Raw genomic sequence first — 21,617 nt, forward strand, 5'->3', positions numbered from 1 at the left:
AACGGTACAAAAGAACAAGTTCGCCGAAAAGAGTGAACGAACCGTCGTTCTTTTTCAAAGAACGGTAGTTCTCCCTACGAACTGATTCCAAAAGAACGGTTTGCGAGTGAACGGTTTGAGAGTGAAATGTTTGCGAACGAACTGATTCAGAACGAACTGTATGGAAAAGAACTGTTTGAGAAAGAACTGATTGAGAGTGAACTGTTTGTGAACGAAGTGTTTGCGAGCGAACTGTTTGCGAACGAACGACTGCAGCTGAACTGATTTGTGCTGGACGGAAGGGATAAATATAACGAGAACGCTCGTAAGAAAAATAAAACGATATTGTCATTTATGAGCAAAATGCAAGTAACGCAGGGTTTATTTTGTTAATGTATACTCAATTTTGGGTTGAAAATTAAATTAAATTTTCGTAGTTTTAAAGGCAAAGCTATATATTTTCAATTTTATGTATTCTTTCAATTTGGCGTAATACTTCCTGATTATCAGAAAAAAAATCTGGGGAAAGCAGGGGCGATTCATGAATTAGGTAAACATAAAATCTAATAGTGAGGGCAAGTTGTGAAGAAAGTTTTTTCGCCGTTTTCAATCCATTGTTTGGCCTATTGCGTGTATGTGTTATCGTGATTGTTTGTATGATTGATTGTTAATGTGTTGTCCAAACAGAAAATAGGAAAACACATATTTAATTAATTAAATTATTACATATACTTTTGTCGGCCGATAAACATATTTTCACATACAGTTTGCTATTTTTAAAGAAGAAGCACCTTATCTTTCCCCACTAAATTTCAAAAATATAAATCCCATAAGTACACTATGCAATCCAACAATATCAATGAATAGCTGTTGTCGTAAACTAAATATTTTCTTATTTCAGAAAATCAACCACTCGAGTCAACAATAATCCAGAGAATAAATTCAGTTTGTCGCGCACGTATCAAACATGCAAGATACACTCTCAGCATAACTGCTCTCTCCCGATTTTTCTTTCTATCGAGGAGAGGGAATACAAAGCTTTTCAGCAGCTGAGCCAAAGCTGTGCAACAGATAATTCGCTTCAACGAAATTCCAATGAATTTGAAACACTAGAATTTCCGATGACTTTTTGTTCAAATTTTATTCTCATATAAAATGATAGTGAAACCAAGGGGTTACTCTAAATAATCAATTTTGATATTAATTTAATAGTTATAACATCAGGGCATTAAGTATTTCAAGATATTATTACGAAATATGATTCAGAACGTTATTGAATATTGGAAAAAATAGCACGAAAATTATCTCGCGTTTTCAGTTGTTCGATAACATATTATTTCGAAAGTACTGGAGCACCTACTCCCAGAAATAAAAAAAAATAAATAAATACCTCTTCTAGACCTTCAAATTTGACCTCTTCTGTATCGAACCTTCAGCTGCCATTTGTAGTTTCAATTGGTATCGAAAAATTACCGTGAACATTTTTCATTTCGCCCATCGCCATCTCTGCTGCTTCTCGGCAGGACAATTGCCAACTAACCGTGAACGCCGAGTGCATGACGATGAGTTCTTTGGTTCTCTGCTAAAAAATTTGAAGTATAACATTGTCAACAGTTTAGTCGTATTTTCTCACTTCTCTCTTTCGGTCGAATATCCAACACTAGATGCGCTTTGGGTTTGGAATCTGACCTGATCTGATTAACGCACTGCTTGCTTCGTTGTTTGGTGTAGGATTACGACTGTTTTCCATCATTCCTACCCTTCGGCGGGACGAGAAGACAAACTTAGAGACTCGGTTGTTCGGCTGCTGATCAGATGTGCGCCAATGTAATTATAATTCTGCCCTCCGGACGGAGCATCGGCAAAAGGAACGGCCGATGCGAAATATCAATAGAGGAAGCAAAAAAAAAACAAACAAAAACATATTCGATATTCAATTACCGATCCTCTCGCTATATGCTCCAACCTTTCGGGAAGCCGCTTCAGGAGATTGAAGTGATTGCGTGTCCGAAAAACCGTTTGCGGCACAATACCGAGAAATTGGGAGCAAGTCAACGGATCGCGACGCGTGCTCCGCGTGATTCGACTGCACAAATTATTATAGGAATACGCGCGGTTCGCTCTCCCTTTTTGTGTTGACAGAGAAATCTCCATGGTTAAGCTGGCAATGTGGTGCTGATCGGTTGTGATCGCCGACAGGATTAGTGCAGAGAATAAAGGGAACTGAAACACATTAGATGCACCCGAAACGAGCTGATGTTTTTTTTTGGAAACGTTTGCATGTGTGTAGATTAGTTGGATACTGCGGATGGATCCAACTCAGCAGGGGGTGATGAGTTATTGGTGAACACAATATTGGTTCTGAATTAGATTAGCTTGAACATGGGTGGCCGGATGATACCTATTTCCTTCTAATGAACACCCATCTCATAAAGTATCACCAACACTAGATTACTGAAGTAACTGTAACTGTTTCGTTTTAACTGTTTTGTTTAGCCCCATCGGTTACCTCGAGCTCTGAGCTGTGTATAGCTGTACGATTTTTCATTGTGAGTAGCTACAAATCCAGAAGACATTACAGAAATTATAATTTTTATCTTCAACCGTCGATTCTCCAAGCAAAAGAGGCTGGAATCCAAATGCACGATTTGTGTATCTCCCATTTTACAATTGTTTTAGGGAGCCATTTCAGCTCCAGACTGCAATTATATTGTCGGAGTTTTGTTTGGAATGAAATTTTCGGCACGCGATGTTCATTTCCTTAGCTCTCGGCTAACACACATGGTTGTTTCCGCTTCACTTCACCCCACAATTACAAGGGACACGTGTTTAGGTACAGGTTTGCAGTTTTTTTTTATCCCATTTATTTATTTTAGGCTCATTAGTATTTTAGCTGTAACAGAGCCGAATTTTAATCGTGTACATGTCACATGGTTATTATATCTATAATTATAGCACATTACACAGTTGCCATTCGCCAGTATTCCTTCTATACCATTGCATATGGTACATTTACACAGTAGCCATTTAGGCGTAAGAGTATTCTTTCTGTTCTTCCATTATCCAGTTAGACCACCGGACAGCGGAGACAGTTGGATATGATCATTGTTGAGTTATTTATAGAACAGCAGCCCGATGTGTCTTGCTGATCAGAGCAGTTGTATGGATGAATCGATCTTGTTTCGACCGTGGATCGATCTCCATCGCTGATGATTGTTGCGTGGACGTAGCTATTCTGTAACAACACAAAGATGGTCAATGAGGGCCCTGAGTTTTGAACTCACGATCGATCGCTTACTAAGCGAACGCGCAACCAATGTGGCTACGGAGACCCCCCAGGTTTGTAGTTCGTAGTGATTATTTTCTTCGATTTGTTTTGTTTTTACCTTCCGAATATTTAGGGTAAGGGTAGTAAGGTAAAGAAAACTTATAAGTATTATCAACAATAAATTCAAAACAATCGACTGACTTACATGCCAATAATTGGTAACCTTGCTATTTCGGTTAATAACTTGGAAAATTCGCCTGGCATACGATTTACCAAATTGTGCAGAACGGATTCATCGATATTTTTTTTAAAAAGCCTTGAGTTCACCAACCGTGGTGTACTGCTTTCACTCAGCGTAGATTCTGCGTAGTAGGATCCCCCGAAGATTTTCAACAGGATTCAAGTCTGGAGAGCGAACCGGCCAGTTTGTACTCTTATTGTAAGAATCTCAACATTTCTCGTCGTCGATTACTTCCTCTGGGGGTACGCGAAGGACCGTTGCTATGTTAAAAAGCCACAGAGTTTGGAGGAACTTAAAGAAGAAATAACTCGGATTTTCAACAGCATTGAAGTCGTAATGTTAGAGTTGTGCATGAAGAATTTCGTTCACCGTTTAAAACGCGTTATCGAAAAAAAAGGGTAGTCACATCGAAAATGTCCTAAAATAAGCTTATAAGCTTAACTTATCATTATAATTTGAAATTATCTTCAGATACCATTTTTGTAAGAGATTATTATACCACTTGAAAAAAAACAAAGTTTTCCTTTCACATTGAACACTTGATACGGAGTAGTTAATTTTTATTCATAACTTTATTTGAAAGGTGTTTATTCTGCATGAAAACACATTATTATCTTTGACGCTTCACTAACTCGTTAAACGTAGTTCAATGACATGCCTTTCATTTCATTTTCACCGTGAAGTGTGTACGGGAATGAAGCCCATGGTCTGTAAATGGACATTATTTCACCGAAAAAAGCCACTACTCCCGATGACTTACAATACCACAGCTATCCGTTAAAAATGAAGCAGTTTTATGATTTTACGTTTTTTTGCCTCAAAATATCACGAAATCGTAATGAGTAAATATAACAAACGGCCCTTTTTAAGGCCACCGTTTGAAGTTTCAGAAGAGTCAAACTAACAGATTTTTGAATAATGGAAAGAATTATATGAAAACAATTGATCCAAACAATCATAGTCCTACGTCAAACTTACGTCCGCGCCCCTAGGCTCAGACCCTTCTACTGTTTAAAAAATAAAAATCGATTCAATTTTGTAGAAGTTATTAAAATTTGTTGCGTGAGCTTTCAATCTGAAAGACCCTGTAACAAAAAAAAAATCTAAATATTATATTTAGCTTTACCATTATTTTGAGATGTAATAACGAGGAGGACATGATAAAACAAGAGTTTCATATACAAGTCGAACTCGAAATAATACAGCGCGTAAAAACTCAAATTCATAGAAATGGAGTGTTCCATTACAACTGAAAAAAAGGTACTTTCAGACAATTCGTGTGGTACATATCCTTTCTGTTGAATCCAACCCAGGACGTATAAACGCTTGGAAATAGCTTTTTCAGTTCCTTCTAGACCGTTTCGAAATCCTTTTAATGTTTGAACTGATTTTTCATATCACAGGGCAGACATAAAATTAGACGAACAGAGTGCGAAGTCGGAAATTTTCACCCTTTTTTTTCTAGCCGATTTATCAAAGTTTGGAGTAAATTAGAGGAGCATTTAATCGCAAATCGTACCAGGAATACAAAATCCTACGCGACTCTCAGAATGAACAATTCGTAACTTTCGTCTAGAAAAAACGGCTGAACGTATCAATATGAAACGTTCACGGATGTTTAGGGAATACACTAGGCTGAAAATTTTCCTGCAAATATTAGAACTTACTGCAATATTTCCAGAATTACAGGTGATTTTGCAAAGCACTATAAAAATACTGTTTTTGGCACTTTTTTAAATCGATGCAAAAAAATTTAATATTTTTTTTCGTCAAAGTAACAAATTATCCTTGTGCAGAATTTATTAGAATTTTGAAAACTGCTTTTCGATTTGCGTTGCGATGGTTGTTTATTGAATTATTCATCATCAAAGACGAAGGGGCAATGTATCATTTGAACTGAAATATCTCTGTGTGGGAATGTCCTACAGGAACGTTCTTGGAACCAAATGAAAGCTGGTTAATAAGGTTAATTAGATTTGCCGTTGAGTTGGTTAGCAAAAAAAATTGTTAGTCCAGAATATTCTTGAAAAAACAAAGAAAAATCGATTTTTCATTTCTTCCCGATATTGTTGCCACTACACCTACACATATCAAAATAAAAATATGTATGTAATATATTCTAATACCTGAAAGCTTCAAAATTATGTCCATCCCATCGATATGCGTTGATTATTCGTGAAGTTACAGCATGTCAAAAATCACTGAAAATACCGACTTTGCACTCGGTTCCTCTAATTTTTTTGTCGAGTGTATTATATAGTCTTCGATTTATTTTTACTGTATATAATCGAATCCAGTACATAATGGAGTCAAAAAACATATTTTTAATTTTTTTTTGTTTTTCCTATATTTTTTGTTTTTTGAATAAAAAAAAATTATTTTTATGCATACCCTTAAAGTCAAAAAACGCCTTTCTCAAATAAATAATGGGTGGGTTTTATCTATGATATAATCGCAAGGTTGACGTGGGAAAACTGTTGGCATAGTAATCATTTGTTTGTATTGATTAAATTATTGATTGAATGAAACAATTTTCGGATTCAATTAGGTTTAACAAATTTGCTGTGTAAGTAAAGAATTTGAACAAACGCCATGTAATGTAAGGCACCTTGGTTTTGATGGCTGTGTTGGGGAACCCGTAAATCGGGCTAATCAAAACGGGGCAGTTAGGGCGTTTAGATAGCGCTTGACATTTTACTGTTATTCAATTGCTTATCCCAGGAAAAATTACATTTTATTAATTGTGATAGATGCGTAGAAACAATTCCTATGAATTGATGTAAACATCTTTCCGATCTATTAAAAAATATTCGAGTTAAAAGCATTCGAAATCTTTAATTTTTTCCAGCATGTTCGTTGTTCTGGTTTTCATTGTTGTTGTTATGCTTTGCTTATTCTGCGCCATGTTAATTCGGCGCTTTGTCATGAACGCGCGCTGATGAAAATTAAACTCAAGTGCAACGTAGCGTATGTTTTCTAAAGACAGGTGTAGACGATCATATTTGGTGAAAAAATCCTTCTACGCATATGGTCGAATTTCAACGATGACAGAGTTGCTTTTTGTACAACTACAAAAAGTCACAACTTTTCAAGAAATTGTGTCATAATGTGTCATCATTATTTTTCTAATTGAAATTGAAAAGCAGTCAAAATGGCTTGCTTGGGCAATATAGAGTTAAAACGATTCTGTTGCTCCCGTTTGAAAAATTAGATAATTTAGTACAGGATATAGTTGTGTAACATCTGAATTAGTGGATTCATTTGAAAGTTTTTCATTTCCAAAATGTTATTTTTTTTTTATTTTTATGAAATTTTAGAATGTACCCAAATTGGGTCTGTGCCATAAAATGGCGCCCCGGGAGATCGAAGCGGACATTTTTGTGTTGCCAGAATTCGATTTTGGCGACATTTGGTATGTCGGCGTGTTGCCAAAATCGAAAGAGTAGTGCAGTAAAAGCACTTTATCGCACCCAAAAAAATACCATCTTGAACAGAACTGAAATTCCGATCAAGGGAACCTATTGATCTAGGCACATTTTGATCTAATAACTAAATGAATGAGGCTCATAGCGAAGTAATTGAGAACACAGTGCTGATTTCGAGGATTTTCATTTGAACGTATTATTATTATGAGAGTTTGAACAATTCGGTAATTGAATCACCTTGTTCGCAATCCGTCATCTAACATTTAAAAATCGTTTCACAAGTACACATCACTTACATCACAGATTCGTCCCATCTAATAGTTATACATCTCTCTCAACATCCCTCCCAGCGAAAATAATTTTCTTTCACATAATAACTCCCCCATGGCGATGGGCAACCGTGGACAGTACTATCGGCTCTCAATAATTGAAACAAAATTGCACCTGAAAGCAGTGGGTTACGAGTATCACCGTTATGTTCTGACTAGAGGCATAGCAAAAAGGTTTTTCTACCAACGGAAGTACAAATGAAATATATGTAATGTTAAATCATCCATCACTTAGTGAGATCACCCATTGCGAAAGAGAAAATGCAGAAAACCTGTTGGATCGTTTTCGCTTTGATCTACCTGTTACGAGAGAAGAATGCATTGAGCTCAGAATCCGAAAATGTTTTTTTTTTCAAAGCCATTGAATCAAACATAATGGATTTTTGTGATTATTTAGGGTTCAATACAAAGAGATTATAGGAAAAAAATAGTCTGGTACCTTAAAGTCTGGTTCTTGGGCCTTGAACGTCTAGATGAGATCCGAGACGTGGAAAAAGTCCTTGTTAATGTATGGTAAATAGTTGGGTATAGCACAAAACAACAACAAATCATCAGCCGACATCAATCCACAGATATTTTTAGCAATGCAAAGCATTTTCTATATTCACCATCACTTTCCGTCGCTCGCCGCAGTTTTGAATATTCAAAAGGCTCCATTCGCTGATGATGTATCAAATCGCCGTTTCTCTAGTCACCGGCAGGTTTCTAATCAACATATGAATCACCCAAGCTCGCGAGTAGTCTTCCACAGACACTTACATACACCACAAATTGATCAATTTTATCCGAATATTTCCTTCCAGATAATAACTATTTATTTTTTCTTCTCTTAGCTCCACTTCCAATAATCACATTGTATCTGCAGCTATTTCACGTATGCATTTTGTTTCTTCTCTCACTTGCTCTAGTCTATCTTTGCGGTACTTAGATCTTCTCAAGGAATCAACTATTTGTGTAGCGGCCAGGCTTTATTATTAGCATTTCTTAAGAGGGAAACCATCGCACTGCTGGATCGCACATCGCACGGAAGATGATTTTAATTACTGGTGCCATAACACAACCCTCGAAACAGTAGCATCGGTTGGTTTGTATTCGCAGAAACTGATTACTTTCGTTGGTATGGACTTCACCAAAAACACATACACACCGTTCGATACAGAATGATGAGCTGTTCAAAACTCGCTAAACAGGAGAGACACCACCGGAGCTGCGCCGTATTGTTTAATTTGACTCATCCGTCAATAACTTGGCGAAGACGCAACAACAGAAACAACGAAGCTCAGCCGTTTCAATAAAACACAATGCGCGAATTCCATTCGATCACTCCAGGGAAACTGGACTCTTTTGCACAACTCAGCTGGTCCCAGACGACACCTCCGATAACCACCAAATCGTTCTGCATATGAATCCAAACGTAACCCTTTTTGTTCTAAATCAGTACAACTAAAAGTAGGAACCAAACCAGAGGCAAAAAAACAAGAATCACACGCCGGTAACCACGCGACACCGATGACCGACAGCAACGAACCAACTCGACGAAAGGTTCAAACGTGACTGGGGCGGCTTCGGAAAACGTAAACAGAAAACAGCATTCGCCAGACCAGAGCGGAGGAAAACAAAACGAAACGGCATGAAGAGGAAACACAAGATATATTCATATTGTTTGAGCAACGAACAAATGATATTGCTCTCCATGCGCTTAGTGCCTGGCTTAGCGTGCACACCTTGCGTACGCAGCAGCAGCAGCAGCCGCATAAGTCCAGCGGAGAAGCTGTGCTGCTTAGGGAGAAAGAGAGAAGCCTGGCCAACATAAACAGAGAATCTCGAGCCGCGTTCGAGGGGTTATTCGTGAGAAACCTTGTGCTGGTTCGATATTTCAAGATGTTGTCATGAAAAGTGCAACAACTGTTTTAATGCAATAAATCTCTGGATATTTAGAAAGAACATAAATTTAAAGTAACCCAAATAATAAATAATGTTACGATTCAAACAAGATGAGTACGAGACAAAAATTGAATGCTGTCATCGAGGGGTTAGTAAAAAGTATTATGAGCCGAGCATGAGTACGATGGGTTCCTCAAGGGGTTGCCCCCAATAGGACACTACCGATCGACTTACCCCAGTGAATTTACACTAAATTCATGGAGATAACTGACTTCCCATCATATGAGAACAGTAAATTATAAATATCGATGAATGGTAACATTTTACTTTTTTTTCAAACCGTCTCCGACTAATCGAACTGACTGAAGTTTTTCTTCTCGCAGACTAGAGATTATTATTTCTGAAAGTAGTTTTAGTTAAATACTTTTTTTTATCTTGAGCAATTCCAAATGAAATCGACAAATGACAAAACATGAATATATTTGATTCAAATGAAAGTTGGTATTCCGTTTGGGTTGGAGCAAATATGAGTTTTCCACAGCTTTTGGGAATTTTTTTACTCAAGTGTAACTTATCGATTTTAGTAAGAGAAATCTTTGATAATTTATATCTCAAAAACCATGAGTCCTACCGAAATGTTGTCTTAGAAAGAGTTATAGAGTATTGATGTACGAACGTGAAAAAATATCGTAAATACAGCCATTCTCGAGATATTTAAAAAAATATTTCAAACTTATTGTCTTTTTATAGTAAATAGGCTCTTCCAATATGTTTGTCGTATTTATTTGCTCATAATTTTCAACAACTTCTCCGAATACGTCAGTATGATAAAACTATATGTTTGAGAGTTACGCTGAAAAACATTGTCACTACGTTTTGTATTAATCCACATGTCTTCAAATGTTTTTCAACGTAACTCCTAAACATATATTTTTACCATAATAATGTATTTAGAAAAGTTGTTGAAAATTATAAGCAAACTCATGAAATTTCCCGAACATAGCGGTATTACACGACAAACATATAAAAAGAGTCTATTTACTATAAAAAAAAAACAATAAATTAGAAATACTTTTTTAAATATCTAGAGAATGGCTGCATTTAGAAGAAGATTGATAAAGAGCTTTTTTTTAAATCACATCAGAATTCATAATTTGTGGATAAAAATGACTCTAAACATACAAAAATTGCAAGTTTTAAAAATTCATAGAAAGTCGATGTTCCACAAAGTTTGTCAAACTATTCTATTTTATATAAAAAAAATTTAAAAAAATAATACATATACAAATTTTAAAAAAATAACATTGAAAACAACAATAAATTAGAAATATTTTTTCAAATATCTCGACAATGGCTGTATTTAGAAGAAGATTGATAAAGACCTTTTTTATTTTAAATCACATCTGGATTCATAATTTGTGGCTAAAACTATAATTAACATACAAAAATTCGAAGTTTCGATAATTCATAACAGTTCGATGTTCCACAAAGTTCGTCAAAAACAGTTTTACCATCTTGTACCCATTCTTAAAATTTTCTATATAACTTCTGTTTTATATGAAATTTTTTTTTTAAATTAAAAATATATATATTATATATATTTTAGATATTGCAAATTAAAGTTTTTTTTGTAAATAAAAAAAAATGTTAATTTTTTTCTCAGTGTATATTTTTTCACGTTTAAACATCAATACTCTATAATTCTTTCTAATACACTATTTCGGTAGGACTCATAGTTTTTGAGATTTGAATTATCAAAGATTTCTCTTACTAAAATCGATACGGCTTTGCACTTGAGTCAAAAAATTCCCAAATGCTGGGGAAAACTCATATTTCCTCCAACCCAAACGGTATACAAACTTACATTCGAATAAAAAATAATCATGTTTTGTCATTTGTCGATTTCATTTGGAATTGCTCTATAAGATTATGTACTATAGTATGGAATACCATTATCAAATGGTATGGAATCTCTACCGTTTGATGGTACTTCTATAAATTACTATAAATTACTAGATCCATACTCAAAAACTGCTGGCGTTGACGTTGCCTAGCGGGCAGTTGATGGTGTTATGTTTTCAACTTCAACTATATCGAACACATATTTCAATGCCGTGCGCTAATGGGCTGAGGTGGATTGTCTTAAAACGAGGATTAAGATATATATTTTAAAAGAGTTTCTACAAATGAGCGATCCAATGTTGACATTATGTTTCTAGTTATGTGTGACGAATTTCATGCCAACTCGTCTTAGGAGTTAGCAGCACCATCTCAGATAGCAGCGAAACCTTGTGGGTGTAAACACATGGGTCTTTTAAGCAACTTTGCATACTTGAAATATTCAAAAAAGGATACTACTTTTAGTCGGAAGATGGGCACTTTAAGAGGCAAAAAGTTTTTCGAACAACAACTTTTTCATGTTTTTCTTTTAAAAACTACTATTAATGATTAATTCGTAACATTTGTATGTATAAATTATCGCGATTTACATGCTATGCTATTCAGAAACATGTCAAGAACATGTCAAACGCGAGAATTTACACACAAAAATTTAACGAATAAAACATTATTTTTTTCAGGTGTCTCCATACCAAAATTCCTTATATTTCAGAAACTATAACAGATAGAAAGTTGACGTCTTCGACGAAAGTTCATATCTTATTAAGGTCTAAAACTTTGTCGAATACACTATATTGCTATCTTGGCTTTAAACAAAATTAGGATTAATTGCAATTTTTTTCAAAGAAATCATGAACAAGTTGTTGTTAGAAAAACGTTTTCCCTGTAAAAGTGCCCGAATTTTTTTTTCAAAAAAATATTGTTTTTTTAACGAAAATTTAAACAATTTTCTACATTTCATCCTTTGATCCGAATTTTTTAGGTAATTTATGATTTGAGTTATAATTTTTTGCAAAAAAAAAAAAAAAAATATTTTGACCCTTTTTGAAAAGTTATCTAATTCTAATTTGAATATTTCAAGTATGCAAAGTTACTTAAACGACCCATGCGCTTACACCCACAACGTTTCGCTGCTATCTGAGATGGTGCTGCCAACGACCAGTCGAGTTAGCATGAAATTGGTCGTGTGTAAAATTTGTCATAAATTGAAATGGAAAAATTCAATCTTCTAAATATCGATCGAAGATCGCCCTATCCTATTCTCAAATCAAAATATTAAAGATACAAACCAAACCAAACAACACGAAAACATGAAACAGTTGCACCGATAGTTTTAACTCGATCGATGCTTCCGACTTGCTCGGTATCTACGGGGCAGTCCGATAAGTACTTAGCCTACAAAAATGAAACAAAAATTTTGGAAAAGTGGCGAATTATTTCTCTCTCCTTTTAGCTAGATACACTTGACCCAGCGATGCTCCAACTTCTTTTATCCATCTGAAAAAATACGTTTTCTCAAGGTCTGCAAAGTAGGCCCCCGTGGCGGCGATGACCTCCTCATTCGACTAAAATTCCTGCCCGACGAGTCTTTTTCAAGTTTGGAAACAAAAAAAAAGTCGCACAGGGCCAAATCTGACGAATACGGTGGATGAGGCAGCAGTTCGTAATAGTGCATAATCAATTCATTCATTTGAATTCGAACGACAGATACCATCAGCCATCAGTTGACAACACTTCTTTGCACACGAATATCGCGGGCTCATTGGCTACTTTGATGCATGGGCATGTTTCACTCATATGGATCTCTTCTTCTCTCTTCCAATCGATTGAATAATTTCACCTTCGATCAAGCCACTTGTCATGCTGTTATTGAGATTTACGTTTGTCCCTATCAATAGAACTAGTGACCGATACTCAATTGACACCCAACGATGCGAAGAATTACGCATACGCCATACCACGAAACTTGACATTTGATTTGTATGTATGGAGCTACTCGCTCGTTTAGAAACAAAAAAAAACTTTGAAGTAGCTCGGCTGCGAGTAGCCCCATACATGCAATTCAAATGTCTAATTTCGTGGTATGGGTGCGTTCGTAATTCTTCGGATCGATTGATGTTTACTCGCAACCGAGTAATTCCAGAAATTTGACATTTGGTTTGTATGTATGGAGCTTAGGTTGCCAATGAATGTATGGGAAAAAATCGACCCTAAAATTTCAAAAAGTTACCCTATACAAAATGTTCACCACCTCGAAAAAACACCCTATACCGAATTTCAGCTCAATCGGACTTAAGGAAGAGTGGCGCAAAGCGGTCAAAATTTGATTTTTTTGAAAATCGAAAAATCACCCAAGGGGGGAAATCGGGATTTTCGAAAAAAAAAATGTTGATGTCAAATGTCTTGAAATTGCATGAAACGTCAAGATCTTGTGTCATCTCGAAAATATTTTTTTGTCAAAAATCGGCATTCTGGGACCTAACGAAAACGAAAAGTATGGTTTTGGGTGCCAATAAAAATAGTTATCTCGATTTTTGATTCGGAACTTGCTACGAAATGTTGATTTTCACGATAATATACCCTATGCAAAATATTAGCTCATTCGGACTTCATTTACTGGTGTCACCAGAGAAGCCAACCTTCCTGATTTTTCTGGATTTTCCAGACTTTTTGACACGTTCCGTGCTATCCTGACAAACACTAAATTTGCCCTGATTTATCTAAAATGATCTTGATTTTTCCTGACTTAAACGTAAAAAAAAAAAACGTTAAAATTTGATTTTTTTGAAAACTGAAAAATCGCCGAAAATCAGGGTTTTCAACAAAAATGTTTGGTGCCAAATGTCTTAAAATTGCATGACACATCAAGATTTACCCCAAAAATAATGTTTTTGTCAAAAATCGATTTTTCAGGCGAAAAAACGACCAAGTGCAAAAAAAAAACTTTTTTTTACCAAAAAAAATTCGAGATAACTGTAAATCACGATGATTAATGCTATTTTAAGATCTTTGGCATTTTTTTTTTTTGAAAACCTCGATTTACCGTGATATTTCGTTTTTCAAAAAAAATCAAAATTCAAATGCTCAAAAAAAATTCTTTGCTCGTCTCATTCTTCTGCAAGAATAACATCTTAGAATTTTATAAGAATCGTATCTTCAAATTGGATCATGAATTTTGTGTATACCAAAAAATGTTTGAAAATGTTAAATCCTTATTCACTATTCTCTGACATCCTTTTTTCCTGTGTTCGAAATCGAACATAAACGATCATTTATTATAGGATGCATGCGTTTTCTCCCATGAGAAAGTCTTGTTTACACTTTGTTTTGTTTAGAGCTGACTCGTTTTGCTTAAGGCAGAAGGATTGATGTAGTATCTACAAATAAGGGTAGGTCTCAACCTAACATGATAATACACAAGAATCAAATCCCAAATCTCCCGCTAAAACAAACAAACGCGCTGGTTTGTTATATACATCGTGCGCAAACATAATTTGTGTATGCGCTCTCAAAAACGTCGAACCATGAAACCAGTTAGCATAAACAGACATACACACGTTTCCGAGCAGTCTTCGGAAATATGCCACGGCAGCGCTATACTGTCCTGCAATCGTCATTCCACTTAAGGTGACGATTTATTTGTACAGTTAGAAGCGTAATGTCACATGAGACCGAATTTGGTCCTGGAGCACATGTTTGCCCCCTCTTCTGGCAGCTGCTGCAAGAAAGAATGATAATATCACAGCCCGAAATAAAGTCGCACTCATCTCCACGTCCGACAACTCGCAGCAAGTAGACAATTTCCTCTATCCCTCGCTGCGCGTAACAGATCCGAGGACGAGTGCGCTTGTGTTCTACGTATGACCAAATCACAAAAAAGATCTTTCATTTCCGTTTTTGCTCAATTTCTGGATAGCTGCCTCTGTTCGCCCAAGAATCCATGTGAATCGCGATTGCATGCGGTTTCTGGAGAAGAAACACGACGGCGTTCGAAGATTGGGACGAATTTAAACAAAACAAAATGCTTCAGTAATTTTGTCGATCTGAGAGTTGATCTCTTGAACATCGCCAAGAATGTCTCCCGGTGGCGTGATTTATGATGATACATTCGAAACATTTTTGTGAAGGCACACCGTTTGGTTTTACAATTTCTCTCATGGAAGAATCCAATTGGACGTTTCATTTCAATTCATCGTTCTGTAAAAGTGGGACCGATGCCACACAGCAGCCGACATGTTTCTCTCATGTCAATCGGTTTCCTCCCTGATGCCTGAAAAGGGTGTTTGGTATCTGAAACGTGATAGAGCACGTACATGCTTTACCGCTTTGTGTTTATCGTCTCGCTGAGGATTTGAAAGTTTCCCCACAAAACATTCATTCATTCTTTCATAACCGTGAATGCGAGCAGTGAAGGATTTTCTGTTCTGTGTCCTCGAGTGCTGCCGTGTACACCCACACGCACACAAGCTAGGACATAAGATGTCTGTCTGTCTGTTTTTTCGGGACAAGTGGTCTCAGTATTGCAGAAGGTGCAATACATACCACTTAACCATTTCTGCATCGCGAATCAAAGCTAAATTGCAATACGGAATAGAGAAATTTTATACCTGGAAAAGTGACTGTTTATGCGAGTTTGGAAATCGGATACTTACGGATAGCATGCGCCATGTTTCATGGTGCAATAAAACAATTGACCCCAAACAACTGAAGTCAGATTGAACTACACAGATGAGTTTCTGCAAAAGTTTCACCTGGGAACGTGCGTTGCTTTTCGGGTTCTTCATGTGTCTGCCGACTCCGAGTCGGAAACTGCGCATCAGACTGGGCGGGGAGTAATCCTTCTTTTCCTTTCTCAATTCAAACTGTGGGGAGCAATTCGCGCGATTATCGCTGTAATTTTGTTTGGGCAGGAAGGATGAATTTCCGATGGAACAAAAGCGAAACTGGCAGGTAGAATTAGAGTGCTCACGGTTTGAATCATTCTCGTTCCCACAAACCATTGGAAATTTTATAGAACTTTTGGATTGTCGTTTCTTGTCTCCCTGGTCTTTTATGTCTCCCGTTTGAGAGTCTGAGAGTTTTGCCACGGCACCACTGTACGTCAAACTTTGTTAAATTGTTGAATATCGAAGGGAGGGTGTTCTGAGATATAAAAGATTTCAATATTAAATACAATTTTTGAGTAAAATTTTTTAACAGTGCATCTGAAATGTAATTTTACAACTTTGCGAAACATTATATTTTAATCAGACATCTGGATGTTGAGTCACGTTTTTTTGTAAGAAAGATCAATAATTTTGAATATCTCTTTTTGAAAAATTAGTCGTAATGCGAATTGATTGTATGGTCGGCGTTCGGTCAGACCGGACTATGTAACAGAATTATGATTTCGAGTAAATTGGACTCCAAATTTGCAGCTGTATAGTTTTAGTAGCTTTCAATCCTTAAAGGATCCAGGGCTCTGGGGTTCATCTGCAGGATTGCCAAAAATTTAACTGTTTTGAGTCTCTATGTTGCTCCCTAACTCACTCTATCAATAGTTTGGAGTCCCCACTAGAACAACGGTGTCAAAAGGATTGGCTCAGTTCAACGAAGGTTCATAAGATGTGCTCTTTGTTGATTGCCGTGGACGGACCCCCTTACGAATTACCGAATGTATGAGAAATTAGAAGCTCTGATTTTAAACCTATTTTAGTATGTTAATTATCGAAAATTTTCATAATGTTCTATGTTGCAATAGATTTTAATAAAGTGTCCAAATCGATTGGTGCACAAATCTCAAGAATCAAACAAGAAATGAATAGGCAATAAGCGCTCTAACATGTTCCCGGTAGACGTAATCCAACGTTAAGACGCACAAAAAGTGCAGTCCAGATTGTTTTTGAAAAAAAATTGAAAAGATGTTCAATTCGCCAATATCTCCACAACCACGAAGTTTTCATAAATTCTGAGAGGGTGCTGCCAACTTCGAAACGAGTTGGTCCATCCGCTTTGACGGCATTGAGTTACGTTTACTAGTTTAGGGAAACGTAAAAAAATTATTGATTTTCAGGTGGAATGAATCACGTTTTTAAAATTAAAATTACGAATAAAAATTATTCTTTCCGTACCAAACGCCTTTTTTGGATGTGATGAAAAAATGTCGTACGAAAATTGTTTTTGAAGCCAACTTTATATAGGGTTGGAGAAAAAGAAATGTCGTATTTCTAATCGAAATTTTACGCTTTATTTAACATACTTAAAATTATCCAATTTAAGTCAAATATGCGCCGTTTTGTTCGCAAACTTGTTGCCATTTAGAAGGCAACTTCATTATCCCCCCCTCCACCTTATAAAATCCCCCCTCCTTATTTGCAAAAAAAAACTCAGAGAGCCAGTTTTCGCAAGCTTCTTTCCGACATCCCATCCGAGCTCCCGTAGCTTCTGGCGGGTCATCAAAGATGTCTGAGGCCGAGCGTTATCCTGGTGGAAAACAACACCATTCCTATCGATCATTTCTGGCCGCTTCTAGTCAATCGCCTGCTTCAATCGGTCAAGCTGCTCACAGTAGAGAACCGAGTTGATGGTCTGGCCATAGTTGAGCAGCTCATAGTGGATGATTCCCTTCCAATCCCACCAAACACACAGCAAAACCTTCCTGGCCGTCAATCCGGGCTTGGCGATGGTTTGGGCCGGCTCATCGACCACGACTTTTTTCGCTTTAGGTTGTCGTACGTGATCCACTTTTCATCACCAGTTACCATCTTCTTCAAAAATGGGTCGAGTTCGTTCCGTTTCAGCAGTGCATCGTTTCATGCGTCAACTCGTGTGCAAATGAAGCAAATGTAACCAAATTAGGTATATGGAGGTTTTAGGGTGCAATAAATGTTTCTATAGTGGGTAAACACTCCACCCCCCTCTCTAAGGGGGAACTGCCATACAAATGAAACACAAATTACAGGGGGCACACAAACACAAATTACTGCATAACTCGAGAACTAATCAAGCACAATTTGGGATGTGAAGGTTTTTGGGTATGAGAAATGTTTCTATGATGGTATGACACCCCTCCCTCCTCCGGAATGAAGAGGGGGTCCCATAAAAATATTACACATTGTTCAACCAAAAATATTACAAAAAAACATGACATTTGAAAATTTTCGGAAAACTCTGAAGGAAAAACGGAAAATTCGGAAAATTTAATTCCCATATCTTCTACAATTACAATTAACAAAAAAACAAATGTTGGGCGGGACGAAGTTTGCCGGGTCAGCTAGTGGTTAGATAAAAGTCAGAAATACGTGTTATTAAATAACATGATGTCAAAATTTTCATTCAACATGTTGAAACTGGATTCATGTCTTCTAATCTGATAGAGATTACACTAACGAGTTTGGGACCCAAATAATGGCCCCTAACTGAAAGTCGGCACTGTTCCACTGTTATCGTGAATTGTTTTCGAAATTTCATGACACTTCGAAATATTTTTCGAGATTACACTAAATCTCGACGTTTCATTTAATTTCCAGACATTTGGCATCAATTTTTTTTTCGAAAACTCCGATTTCCTTTACTCCTTCCTTGTGTGATTTTTCGATTTTTAAGAAACGCAAACTTTTACCACTCTACGCCACTCTCCCTCAAGTCCGATTGAGCTGATATTTTGCATAAGGTGTTTTTTCGAAGTGGGGAACATTTTGTATAGGGTAACTTTTTGAAATTCGAGATGACCATTTTCATTGGCACCCTAATGTACATCAATAAAACCTTAAACTCTGAAACTTTTGAATATTTTAAGAACAATTTTTTATCTTGGTGTGTTTAGATGTAGTGGACAAAAATATGGCGAAGAAATCAAATCTTTTTTTTGTGAATTAACACAATTTTTTTTCAATTAATTCAATAGAAAATCCAATTAGCCTTATCATTTGATTCCTATATCGTTCCTGTAAGACCTTTAAATACAGAGATTCTTATTATTTAATTCCTATAACATTTCTGTAGGGCCTTTAAATACAGATTTTTTTTTCAATGAAAAATTTCACCTTCGTCTTTGTTGATTAATTCTCGCGTAACTTTTGAAAAGGTCCTATGTAACATTCACATGAACTCGAAAACAAAACGAAATTGAAGACATTTACATTACCGCGAATTGTTTCAAAAGGAACCGATCTTTATCACTACTTTTACCACTCGCAGTCAATAAATCTGAAAAACCAATCGTAACTGTTGTTATGTGATTTTAGTTTGGAATTGAAGCCTCCGAGCGAAAAATGTTACATTGGACGTTTTGACTGACCGCTTTGTACGTTGGACAAATTACGTTGTACGATGAAAATTTGAAAATAACTACTGAACAACGATCCAAATACTTGCACTTCGTGCTAAAAGCAGATCATTATTGTTATAACTAAAGACGATATCAACAGCCGAAAATAACAAAGACTCAAAATGCCCGAAGTGCGAATTTGTGTTGTTTTGATTGCATCGTTACTTCGGACGTATCGAGCGTCAGACGAAAGAAGCGTCCGAAGTAACAGTCGAGTGCTTAAAATTCGAATCTGTATATTGTACATTTTTTGTATCGGTGATAAAAAGGTGAAAAAAATAGATACTTCAACGGTTGATTTCGCAATGCATTCAATGATTGAGAACTAATAGTTTGCATCCATTAACTTGATTTTTTTACATTTGTTACTTAGGACCTTTTCAGAAGTTACGCCAGAATTGTCCAATAATAATGATCGCATCGCAAATCGAAAGACAGTTTTAAAAACTTTGAAGCAACAAATTTTAACTATTTTTTTCATCAGTGTAACAAATCATCATTGTACAGATTTTATTGGAGTTCTCAAAACTGCCTTTCGATTTGCGATGCGATAATTATTTATTGAACAATTAATCACCAAAAACGAAGGGGAAATTTTTCATTCAAACAAAAATATTTCTGTATTGAAAGGTCTTTCAGGAACGTTCTTCTTCTTCTTATATGGCACTAACGTTCCTAGAGGAACTCCGCCGTCTCAACGTAGTATTACTTGCGTCATTTTCATTAGTACTTAGTTGAGATTTCTATGCCAAATAACACGCCTTGAATGTATTCTGAGTGGCAAGCTCTAGAATACGCGTGACCACAGTGCAAGTCAGAGGAAATTTTTTTTGAAGAAAAATTTCTCCGACCAGAACGGGAATCGAACCCGAACCCCCGGCATGTTAGGTTTGACGCTAACCACTCGGCCACGGGAGCACTTCAGGAACGTTATAGGAATCAAATGAAAGCTGTTTGATAAGGCTAATTGGGTTTGGTATTGAATTAGTTGACATAAAATTGTGTTAGTCTACAAAATCTTTGAAACAACAGAAAACATTTTATTATTTTTATTCACTACATCTACATCTATTTTTGTCCACTACATCTACAAATACCACGATAAAAAATTGTTGGTAAATATTCCAAAACTTTAAAGTCTAAGCTTTAAACAATGTACATCCCTTTGCTAATCATCATTATTAGGAATAGAGCAACGAGAAGGAACCAAAATTAGAGTGATTGGGAAACTTTTATCAATAAGAAAATTAAATACACCCCGCTTTTGACAAGAGAATATTATATTTGCGTATGTTGTTTCAATGAGTGAATGGCTTGTAGAGTAGTGCGGGGCAAAGGTGCGCACGGGGCAAAAGTGCGCATTGGCCTTTTTGAAGCAAACGAGCATAAAATTTCGACAACAGTGTACTCGTTTATTATTACATCAGCAGCTCACACATATAAACAAGATACATTTCATGAAAGTGGCAAATAGTAATGAGATAAAAAGAGTTTTGCGAAGTTTTGATCTATTGTTTTCAATTTTGGAGATGATGATTAACTTACCTAAAATAACTGGAAAGTTCAAAGCACTGGATAAAGCTTTCTATGGTATGACTCTCAAAGATTTACGTCCTCTGGCGTTTGATTTTGCGGAAGCCAACATCCTCCAGCACGAATTCAATCAAGTTGCAAAACTAGCAGGAAGAGATTGGGATTCTAGCTTCATGAGGAACCATCGTCTGTCTCTTCGAACCCCAAACAGCGCAACGAAGCAATAATGTGGGACGCTAACCACTCGGCCACGGGAGCACTATACCGCGCGATATACCACAGCCAATTCGGCAACGTAGACTCACAACGTCTAAGAGTTTATTAAAGCTAATGTGATGTTCATTAAAGATACCAAAGCCAGTGGATCCGTGAAAGCATGAACCATCGATGAAAAACATTCTTGAAGAGTTGATATGATTATATTTTGAAGCAAAAATATAAGATATTATCGATGATCGAAAATGATCTGGAATTTCACGAATTTCTTCCTTCATAGAAAAATCGAAATCAACAGGAAATCTGTAGGAGTTCGGAAAGAACCCTAGAATTTTGTTTCAATGTAATCACGAGTTGTACGCCACTATGTCCACGTTGACAAAACCGGAACCAAAATAAGAAATTTTCAATAACTCTGTCATTGACCATATGCATAGAAATTTTTTTCATCAAACATGACCATCTAAAAACGTTTGAGAGATTCTGCGGTCAGCTACCTAACACATAGTAAATTAATTGCATAGCTATAGAATAC

General features: G+C 36.3%; 1 protein-coding gene across 2 annotated transcripts in view; it reads right to left on the bottom strand.

Moving 5' to 3' along the window:
- The window catches only part of LOC129780629 (uncharacterized), a 196,803-nt gene extending 188,024 nt beyond the window's left edge, over positions 1-8,779 (bottom strand). For both annotated transcript variants that reach the window (XM_055789112.1, XM_055789111.1), the window contains exon 1: positions 7,682-8,779. The gene's annotated coding sequence lies outside the window, so the exon portion shown is untranslated. The remainder of the gene's footprint in view (positions 1-7,681) is intronic.
- Between the last annotated feature and the right edge of the window lie 12,838 nt (positions 8,780-21,617).

This window comes from Toxorhynchites rutilus, chromosome 3 (genome assembly GCF_029784135.1).
Source record: "Toxorhynchites rutilus septentrionalis strain SRP chromosome 3, ASM2978413v1, whole genome shotgun sequence".
Lineage (NCBI taxonomy): Eukaryota > Metazoa > Arthropoda > Insecta > Diptera > Culicidae > Toxorhynchites > Toxorhynchites rutilus.